Raw genomic sequence first — 11,957 nt, 5'->3', positions numbered from 1 at the left:
ACCACATTAACACATACTTGTCAAAGTACAATTTCTCATTCATTAAAATTTTACTGGAAAAAAAATAATTAATTTTTTTGCCTGAAACCTGTTTGAGTCAAAAGAATAGTTTCTAGTTACATCCGATATGCTGTTTTTTAAATTGGAGCAGTTTATCATGAAATGCCATGCTGCTAAACACAATGTACACTAATATGTACTTTAGAATTGTTTTTCCTTAGAAATCCTACAGTATATTTATTAATGTCCATTATTACAACAATGTAATCAATGGGTTCATACAAAAGCTGAAAGATTTAGCTTTCAGAGGCTTTATATGGAGAAAGAATGAAAATAAGGTGCATTTCGAACTGTTCTGAGACCAGTCCAGACAGACAGCACACTGGAGTCATTCACTAAATAGGGAGCAAAGGAGCATCCTATAACTCTCTATGCAGCTAAGTGCATTTAATCCAAACTTCCTATCAAAAGTTCAGTTTCAGGCTGCAGATGATGTTTGGCAGGCATGGGATAATGTTAATCAGTTCATAGATTCTGAATTCACAACATATAATTTTATTTTAACATAGTTGGCAGTGATTGGATGATGCTGGACATTATTTTGAATCAGAATTAATTATGCAGATTTTTGATGTAATGTCTGTATTGTCTCAAAAACATGACTAACCAATACTCCTGGAAACATAATATACAATTAGACAAAAAAAAAAAAAATCTTGGTATTATTATATTTCACAACTTAGTCCCACTTTCCACATATGTTGGCATACATTTTTAGGAAAACTATTTGCTCTAGAACTGTTTATTATTTATAGTCACGCTCGAGTCTCAGGATGTGATGACTTAAATGTGTTTATACATTCTGTTTTAGTGTACTGTGCTGGCTGTGTGTTTCAATTATAACACTTTTCCAGGATTCATGAGGTTTTTGGTGTCCAGAGTGGCTTTGAGATCCTGCATGACCTCTATGGCCAGGGCAGAGTGTTCACGGGTACAAGTTCCATCCATCTCTATCGCCCTCCTGTACAAGGAAATTAATAAGAAAGAGAGGAAAAGAGGGTTTAAAGAGCATTACAGAACTGATTAATACACATCTTCATGGGGCTTTGATCATACATAGATCACATAAAATGCAACTGTCAAAATCCTCTGCAAATATTGCATTGCTGGCTCTGGCTTATAGAGGTAAAACATTACTCTCATTAATTTTAATAACCAAGAATAAGCACCTGAAGAGAGAAATCAGAAAAGCAAGACAGTCAATTAATTGAATGTCATTTGTGTTGGCATGGTGACGATTGTGGTGAGACCATGACTTTTCCCATTTCAAAGTCAGACACCAGACCAAGCTGGTTATACATTCCATTGTCATAAGAAAAGTATTTAGAATGCCTTATAAAACAGAAAAATAATCCCAGTATACAACATATTGATTGCTACAGTGCATAATGTTAAACGTTAAACCCAACCTGCAAAAATACAAACAAGTTATATACACTAGAGCTCAGATGAATCGAAACCGATTAAGGCAGTGAAATGTAAAGTACCTGGCCAGTCTCTTTGTGAAGGCATGAACCCTTTGCACCTCATCTGGGTCATTGGGATCCAGCACAATTGTACAATGGAAGTTCCCATCATCCACATCACCAGCAATCGGACCTTATAGAAAAAATACAACCATATCATCTCAGCAGTTAAAAACATTTCAGAACTCAAAATCAGAAAAACAAAGTAGTAGTGTGTTGCTGATCAGATCTTCCTTTGTTTCCACTACTATCTGATGTAGTCGTGAAATAGGTACACAGACATCTATAGAATATGCTTGTAAGATAATGAACACACTTAACGAGTATTCTCAAAATCATCCACATACTGTATGTAAAAATTGCACAAATTAAACAGGAAATTAGATGTTAGAAATGTGCTAAGCAAGGCAATATTGTAGCAAAAATCAATTCTAAATACATTATTGGGAGAATAAGTGCATGTGATCACCTTTCCATTCACAAAGTAGCCCATTTTCAAAAATGATATCAGTACATCAGTAAACAAAAAGGCTTATTATATTAACTGGCTCTCAAGAATACAGTGTGTTCTTTGAGTTATGAGCAGATAAACAGCATTTGTCAAAGTCAAAATCATATCGGCAGTAAACATTCTCACCTTACATCTAGGTCCTAGGGCCAGGGCAACATACCAGGCATTATGACAGGCTTTCCACAGTCTGGCACGGGTCTCCTCATCCTCTGCCCAAGCAAAGTCTGAGCCTCTGTTTTCCCATGTGATCTCCTCTGTAAACAGAGCACACCTGAATTAGAAATCCCCTTCATGCTTAATTATCTCCAGAATGTGGCACACACACACACACATATAGACTGTGATTTCTAGATGATGCACTCTTAACACAGATGGCTCTGTGATGTGCTTGAGCTATCAAGGTATTCACCCCAAATTTGAGGAATAATACATAGTACTGTAATATAATTCTGTAGTTCAGGCAAGGCTGGATCTAGGGGGTGCTGGGGTGGGCTTTGTCCCTATGTCCAAATTATCCCTATGACCCAACCCCAAGCACAAGTGAAGCAAAGGGTATGTGGGGTCTTTGGCATTAAAAAGATTGCAAACCCCTACTCCAGTGCATACTACATTTAATGGCATCTACGTTAATATTATTCTATTGTTTCCATGTCTCAACCTTGGGACTCCTATACCGATGTCACCAGAACGGCCGGATACAGCTCCATTCCTGCTTGGTACTGGACTACACTGCTACGGGTCTCTGAGTGATGATGACTCATCATCATGGCCTGTTCCAGCCAGACATCACTTCAGTCTATTACGATGGACCTCAGAGGTTGAACTGATGCCAACTCCAACCAGAAGACATAGGATACTTCATATGCCATTGCCTGAACCTTGGATTTAGGTTTGACCTCACCGAAATTACCGTCAGGTTGAACTGCAAAGGAAAATCTTTGTTTAAACATTGACCATTAACACTTACTTAAATAATTTTAAACCATGACTTGCACTGCACATAAATAACTAATATTGGCATTATATTTATGCTGTTAGCCAGAGAGGAACTGGCCCCCACAGTGAGTCTGGTTCACCCAAGATTATTTTTCTTCATTAACCAACAAATTGTGTAGTTTTGTGTTCCTTGCCACAATCGCCTTCAGCTTGCTCACTGGGGTTATAAATACAATTATTAATTACTTATTTGTATACACACTTCATAATCATATTTAATCAAACTACACAATGATGACTCTAAGACGTTATAGATATTATGGTTTAATTTTCTGTTTTGCATGATTTTCTGTAAAGCTGCTTTGAACCGATGTGTGTTGTGAAAGGCACTATACAAATAAAAATGACTTGACTAGTGCATACTAGATTTGCAATGGGTTTTAAAGGAATATTTCGCCCAAAAATTGTAAATTCACTCATCATTTCCTCACCCTCATGCCATCGTAGATGTGTATGACTTTCTTTCTTCTGACTAACACAAAGATTTTAAGAAGAATCTTCTTTTCTAAGCTCTGTAGGTCTAAACAATGCAAAGTTAATAGTGCCCCAAACTTCAAAGCTTCAAAAAGCACATAAAGGCAACATAATAGTAATCCATAAGACTCCAGTGGTTTAAAGAATGAATTCAAAGCGATCAAATCGATTTTGGGTAAGATCAGACCAAAATATAACTCCTTTTTCACTATAAATCTTGACTCAGCAGTCTCCTTGGCAATCATGATTTCAATATCGATCCTACATCGATCGACACTTCCTAGCGCCATCTAGCACTCTGCACATGCAATAGCAAAATGTACAGTGAAAAAGGAGTTAAATTTGTGTCTATTCTCACCCAAAACCGATTAGATCACTTCAGAAGACATTTATTAAACAACTAGAGAATTATGGATTACTTTTATGCTGCCATAATTAGTTTTTTGGAACTTCAACATTTTGGTCAACATTCACTTGCATTGTATGGACTTATAGAGCTGAGAAATTCTTCTAAAAACATTAATTTGTGTTTTTCAAATGAAAGAAAGTCATACACATCTGGGATAGCATGAAGTTGAGTAAATGATGAGAGAATGTTTTTAATTTTGGGTGAACTATTTCTTTAAATACTAGGGCTTTATTCAGAATAACCTACTTGCATACTACTCTTACTATTTCTACAATAGACAGCATGTACAATGTGCAAAATGTGCGAATATTTCTGTATGCATCCATTGTTTTCTGAATCCAAAATCTGCAGTAAACCATGTATACAAGTGCATACAACACAAAATACTTAACTTGACCTTCCATTTCCAGCATAACAAATTAACTAGAATCAGCCATGATTTTGTAATACTGATCTGACTGCCAAGACATTTTCCACAAAATTGTGGTATTTCCAAAAAGATAATTGAATGACACTTGATGAAATACAAATATACAGTATGAGATCATGTGTAGCATTCTAATTATATTTAAAGGAATATTCCAGTTTAATACAAGTTAATCATAATGCTGATCACCACAAACAAATGTTTTGACTTACCCACCCTATGGTTACGGTGTTCCCCATTATGCATCTTAATATAAAGTAATTGTTTTGCTTTAGGAGAATACAGATAAATCACACCCTAATTTGCTATTTGTATATCCACATATACCTGTGGTGGACAGTTGCTCCTCCATACTCTTGGAACTGGAACTCAAGAAAGAGAGTGGCCACTACTGCATAAGACAATTTGTTGAAACGATTGCAGGCTTTATCATCACATCGTCCACAAACTCTGGAACGTAACATATCAGCAACAATGAAGATGTATGAGGCCTTTGTGTAGAGAGCTCTGACTTAAAAATCAATGGCTCAGTGGAGTCCCGATTTAAAAATCTAAGAAGCCCATCATGCCTGATTACTCATAAATTGGATGGAGCAACTGGTGGAATACTTTCCATGAGTGGACTGCAAAAGAATACACATGCTGTGGTTCTGAGAACTAAGCAATTCATTAAACCCTTGACTGCGCTCCGTGTTGACTATGCATAAGGACAGGGATGCCTTCGGAATTAATGTTTATGATATTGCAAGAAGCTTCAATGAATAGATTACAATAAAATGAATACAATTCTGGACTAAATCAGAAAGCCAAGCCAGACCATGCACGCAGTTTCAAGATTAGTGCCACAGTCCTTGATATTTCAGTTCTTAACACAAGAGACCCATGATTGTAGAAAAAGTGCACCCCGATAGAATTAAAATTTATTGGGGTGAACTATGCCTTTAAGAGTACTTTTGTTAAAAGTTAATGTGACCATGTGCTTCAACTTTCACTTTCCTTCTCTAAGCTCTCACTCACCTTTTCATGCATGGACACTACTGCCTGAAGGATCTGAACGGTGCAGTCCACCGCTAATTGGATGCATAGAAACGAACAGACAGCATGCTCTCAAGAATACCATATAAACAAAGTGTGGCTTATAATACCCAAAGTTCCACAAACAGGTTTGTCAGGTTGTAACCCGATGATATCTTTCTGAAAGCGCATTGCATTGTAAAATATAAGCATGTTCTTTTCTAAACGTTACTAGTATTAATCTATAGAAGGTTAACTTATATTTACTAAGCCTCTTTTACTGTAGTTGTGCTGTGATTCCTCGGGTGACGCCCCTTCCCAGCAGTGTGGAGGACTGTCCCATCTACCAGCACCACCTCTAGTTTTAAGATGTTTTCATGCATTGTGCCATAGCTAACTGCATTGGTGCCTGATGCACTAGTTGCAGCCATGCCGCAGAGAGACGCATCGGCGCCTGGATCTGTGGATACCACAAATTGCTTTTATATGTATCATATATCATGTCATATATCTCAAAATATTCCTTTTAATCTTAATAATTTCTAATCATATAATACACTGCCAAGTGCAACCCACAGCTTCCAAGTTAAGTGCATTCAGGTACCAAAGCATGTATCAGATTTATATGATCAACTACGATATCTATGCCCCTAATACACAAGGATTGGACTGACCGACAGGAAACCAGAGGCCAGTACCATGCAGGTATCCATTCAGGGATTTATGCATCATGCCTGGCTCCACAGTCACATTACAATCCTTCTGGTGCAGATCCAGGACCTGGTCCAACTTCCTCAGACTGAAACACACTCCAAACTAACAAACACACAGTTTTGTCACATGGAAATTTGCTCCATATTGTATTTGTATGCAAAGGATAGGGAATTCCACATTTCTTTTTTCTTTGTATTTTTATGAAATACTTTTTAGGCCCTAACCCTGACACAGTAAAGCTCATTTATTTTCCTTGGTTGCATTTACTTTCAAAGCACCAACACCTCCCTCCAGGCCCATCCCAGTGCCAAAGGGGATGATAGGTAGTCAATGGTGGTGACCAATTATGGCAAGAGCACTGACGTCCTCCACGGACTGTGGAAATACCACCACATCTGGTGGTCAGCATCTGACATGGCAAGAAAAACACAAGGAAAAAGAAAACCAAACAGTTAAGAGCTTAAATATGGTTTGTTAATTGATAACTTTGCATATATAAATTGATTAATAAAAAAAAAGTGTCACTACACTAAAATAAACCAGTAAAACCTTTAATTATTATACATTATTAAAACGTATTTAGACCACTAAGCCACAGATGAATTAATTTTCAATACAATGAACATTGCATTGGATATCTAAATGTCATCTGCATACAAATGCAATGACTTTTGAAGCTGAAGTGTATATTTGTGGGCCACAAGCACCACCAAACTCATGCCATTGGTTGTACGAACAGATAGCTCCTCCCAAACTCACGCCATTGGTTGTAGAAACAGACAGCCCCTCCCAAACTCACACCATTTGTTGTACAAACAGATAGCCCTTCCCAAACTCATGCCATTGGCTGTCCGAAAGAAATAGCCCCTTACCAAACTCACGCCATTGGCTGAACGAAGGATAGCCCTTCCCAAACTATAGATAATTACTACATATGCATGCGTGGTAAAATTACATTTCTCAATTGTTTAAAAGTCTTCACAAAATTATTGTTATGCTGCATTAAATACAGATATGAAATTGCAGAGTTTTGACAAATAATTAAACAAATAATTAAAATATTTAAACAAGTATTAAATAATTTAAATAAAATTATTTGCATAAAACAATGTTTAGTCCAAACATGCCGACACAGTGTGTGCTTTTATGCAGTAAAGAGAGATTTAGGGCTCAATTTTCATGTGTGCCATGCGTCTTATTCCATTTTCGTGAGTGTGATTTGTGTGTCAGTAGATACAAATAATTAATAATACTTACATTCTCTGTAATTTAACGGAGCCTACATCCATATCGTGAACCACATTTTTCATGCGTATAAAAGGAGCGTGTCCCATTTAACAAGGACACTGTTAATGCACAAAATAATGTAAGTCCATATTTCTATTCTTCTAATTAATTGCATACAGTGCATTCACGCCCAACTTCTTATGAATGTGCGGTCGTTGTTTATATCGCTGGTCCTTGACAGGGGATAGACTGTATAAATGACAGAAAGCGTGCTTGAGAAGAACCTCCATTGACCCGATTAGCACTTTGCTCGCATAATTTCGCCAAAAATGTTGTGTCTATTTAAATGCAAATGAGCTGCTGCTCCCCGCCCCAGACATAGATCTGGTCTCTACAGTCAGAGACAATTGTAACTTTAGCTGCATTAGCCGTGGAAATTGAATCAGCTAACAAGCACATTCGGAAAGGTGATTTGCAAACATTCACAAAATATAAAGTGTGATACTTACAATCTTCAGGATATAAAGCTGGAAAACGAACAGTTGGTACTGATCCATGCTTGAGAATCTTTTTTTTTTTTTGTAATCCTGCTTTATATTGACACTCATTCATAAAGCAGTCCGGTGCAAAATGATTTACACAAACATACACAAATTTGTGTATGTTTAGGGGCACATTTCCTTCAAAAACTAAACTTGTCCACTACGTCTTCGGTGGCTCTGATGCTGGGCACTGACGTGCGGTCTGGGTAGGCAAACTAGGCACTGCCTACCCTGCCAAAATTCAAAAATAAAATGTTTATTAAATAATAAACTTGTATTTGTATTTTTACTTTTTATTCTTGTGATTTATATATGCAATATGTGTGTTATTCCAATTGTTTAGACGTTATGATGACAAATGTAGCAGTTACGCATAATCAACTAAAAACATATGGTAGAATAAGCAGTGCTTTTACGGTCCATTCATTGCAGACGACAAGCGGAAAACCCATGTTGCGCATGCGCACTTCGATCCTGTATTCTTTAACATGTACGGCAAAAAGCACAAATCTGCTGTGCCTTTTGTCATTACACCACAGCTAGCGTACATGCCTAATCCCCGCCAAATTCAAAATCAAAATGACAGCACCGGCCGTAATCATGGAATTAAGAAATTGTATACCAACTATGAGTTAATTGCAAGAGGGAGGTCTACGCCAGCCTTAGATGGACTAGCACAGCAAAAGGGCCCAAAAATTATCCGATAATTTCAAACTGATTGGTATGTAAGAAAAGATTGGCTATGTGGCTGCAGCTCATTCACGTCTGTGTCAGTTGCCGTGCGGTGAACTGAATGTGCTACTCCTCTGTCTGCCAGCTAAGATTTGTCCAAAAAGACGCTAGATTTGTCGCTGGGTGCTTTTTAGGAAGTAAAAAAAAAAGTCGCTAAAGGGGTCTAGTTGGCAACACTGCTGTTAAAGTTATTTCAATATTCTTCCAGATCAACGTAATGGTATCACGCCTACTCTGAACTTTGAGTCCCGCCCGTTCATGTACAAATTCTACTATGGTGTAGGCTTGGCTTATGAATATTAATTAGGGACTTATCGTTTGGCCAATAGACGTAGGTTATAATGCATGCCTTATGAATATTAACATTTATTCGTTTGGCAGACGCTTCTATCCAAAGCAACTTACAAAAGAGGAAAACATAAGCGAATCATCTTAAGGAGACAGTGGAACGAAAAGTGCCATACTACAAAGTTTAACTAGCATCAGAATAGTATTAACAAAAATTAACATTGCAACAATTATTTATATATATATATATATATATATATATATATATATATGCATATATATATTCTATTCTATTATGTATGATAGCGATATATGGCCCTACATCAGCACTGCTGTGATTGCCGTAGTGCCGTAGGTAATTACAGCAGTGCTGATGTAGGGCCATATAACATGATTGCGAGTGTGATATTGCTTATATACAACAGTTCAATGAACAAGTACATTTTAAAAAATATTAGGAAAATCCGAGTACGGTCATAAAAACGCATTTGTGCATGGAACTACTTTATTACGCTACGGATCAGAATCTGCCATTGCTGGTTAAAACAAATGATGCGTCCAAGCCTTCGTTAGTAATTCAAAAAGTTCACTTCAGAAATAGTATCATGGCTTGTGCTGTTTCTAACAAGTTATTGGATAAACAAGGATAGACGGCTGGATGTGTGTGTGTGTTGAGAGAGAGAGAGAGAGAGAGAGAGAGAGATGTAGCATGTACAATCACCTGTTGTCACACCCAATCAGAGATGCTGTCAGCTGTCTTAGTGGAAAATAGACGTCCAAGCAGGGATATTCCTCTCTATTTCGCGGTAGCCAGTGCGCAAGAGTCATTCACTGTAGAAGCAGCGATGTCCTCCACCATTTTAAACGGTATGTATCCAATGTGGAAACTCTGATAAAAGGTAAGCACTTGAGTTCTGTAATAAATCAGTCTGTTGTGTCTCTCAGCATGAGCCTTAATCCCGAAGTTGTCCGTTTAAAGCTATTTTCTAGCTTTGGTAATGTATTAGCAATACAAAGGACTGAGGGCAGTTCTATGTAAACAATGACTAATGGATTCACTTTATGTCACCAACTGGCTCATATTACACACAAAAAAAATATTTTTTGCCACCTGCTGGCTAACATATGTAATTTCAAAAATAAAGCCAGTAACTCCTAATAGATACACTTTAGTTTAGAACAGCATGAACGCAGAGTGATACACACACAGTGAAGCATCCCAGTGCTGATATATATATAGATATATATATATATTAATACATTTTCATGACTGGATGTTCCAAAAAGGTTACAAAGCAACTTCAGCACTACTAAATTCATATAAATGAGCGGAACCACTAGGATTCGCAATGGAATAGAAAATAACTGTACTTTTACATACCAGATATGTCGGACTTTACACTGATATTACAGGGGTAAATGTGAAACCCCATTTTCCTTTAATGAGACCCTGGATATGTTTCCCGTTAGTGTATTAACTACAATAACCACATTACCATTCTCTCAAGCTTTACATTTACATTTTGTTTATTGGAATGTATTATTGAATACGTTTATTTTCTGGTCTCATAGATGTTGTATATGTTTACAGTATGTTAAATTGTCATTCCATAACATGACAAGTTGACATTACTACAACAAACAACCAGTAGTATTTGGTGACTATGGAACAAACCACATGATGGCGACACTACATCACAGAGATATTAGAATAGTTTTTTTAAAATAAGATTGGTCAGTGTGTAAATTACGCTTTGCTGTGGTGAGAGCACTTTGAATGCCACTGTGTTCACAAAATAGGTAACCCGTGGCTATCTGTGGGTTGTTTTTGTTTCTTATATAATTAGTTTTTTTTCCTTTTCATTTATTATTTTTTGTGGGTATTTGCATTTAAGGTCTGTTATATTTTTAACTATGTTGAATTATTGGAATAAAAAATGTGCCTATTGATTGAAGCTGCACTACCGCCTTGCGCCTGATTATTTCCCCCCTTGTGGGTTATAATATTACACTAATAAATAATACACTACCATTTTTATCCTACTATTGGGTGACTTTCCAGTTTTCTGTGCATGGTTTTGATTCCAGGTGGTAAATGTATCATTTTAAAAACTTTCGAAGTTAAAAAACTTGTCCTAAGACTTCAGGAGAAAATAGCTGTTGACTCAGTGTTGAACAGCTACACTTGTTTGTACAATGTAATGGACAGAAATAGGCAAAACACAAGATATTGTGATTGTTTGAACCTGCATATAGGCAGATTAAGTTGAAACTCCGTGACCATACCTGCATTTTGCAATTGTGTGATTTTAGCAGTATAGGCTACATCTCGAAATGACCCCCAGGCAGTGCTCGAATTGGTACATTTCGTGAATTATTTACAATAATCAGGCCTCTACAGTGTGAGCGTTTAACTCGCATTTGCGAGTGAAACTTACTGCCCGCGAATGCAGAACACTATTTGGGCGCACGGTGCAATTAACAGCTAATCTAACCCCCGAAGTTATGAACTTATTATTGCAGTTTACCATTAGAATTAAAACTCCCTAATGTATCTTCCCTCATATACCAAATACTTTTAAAAGAGGCACGTCACTGACGTCAGATATTTCTGATATCGCGCCTTTTTCACTCTCATGACTGCAAGCGCAGTCCTCTCCCTCTCTCTCCTCAACAAGTGCGGTAAAGTCAGTTTTATATTTGACATTCGCGACAAAACTCAAAAAATCACATTTCAAGCCAAACCAACTTGGAAATGAATGAATAGGTTTTCTTTGCCTAGCACAAAGCTGAGATTTTTTTCATATACATTTTATTAGCCATATAAATCAATTAAACCATTTAACCATTTGATATAATGACATCACAGCAAATATGAAATGTTCTTAAAGGGGTCATGACATGGGTTTTTTTATTGTATTATTATGTTCCCTTAGGTGCAATTATAGTATTAATATATTTTTTTTTTAAGAAAAACTTTTAAAATCTAGTGATTTATGACCTTTTCCCACCCTGTTTCTCATCCTCTGATTCAAACAGTCTGTTTTGGGGGCGTTTTCCATTTAAGACTTCAGTGTTAACGCCCACTGTTATGATT

The 11,957-nt window shown here is 36.8% G+C and overlaps 1 pseudogene; it reads right to left on the bottom strand.

Annotated features, from left to right (window-relative positions):
- Nucleotides 1–366: 366 nt before the first annotated feature.
- Nucleotides 367–6,473, bottom strand: LOC127638627 (probable D-lactate dehydrogenase, mitochondrial; annotated as a pseudogene).
- Between the last annotated feature and the right edge of the window lie 5,484 nt (nt 6,474–11,957).

This window comes from Xyrauchen texanus, chromosome 46 (genome assembly GCF_025860055.1).
Source record: "Xyrauchen texanus isolate HMW12.3.18 chromosome 46, RBS_HiC_50CHRs, whole genome shotgun sequence".
Taxonomy (NCBI): Eukaryota; Metazoa; Chordata; class Actinopteri; order Cypriniformes; family Catostomidae; genus Xyrauchen; species Xyrauchen texanus.
Note: the sequence above shows the minus strand (reverse complement) of the source record. Positions and strands in the feature narration are given on the sequence as shown.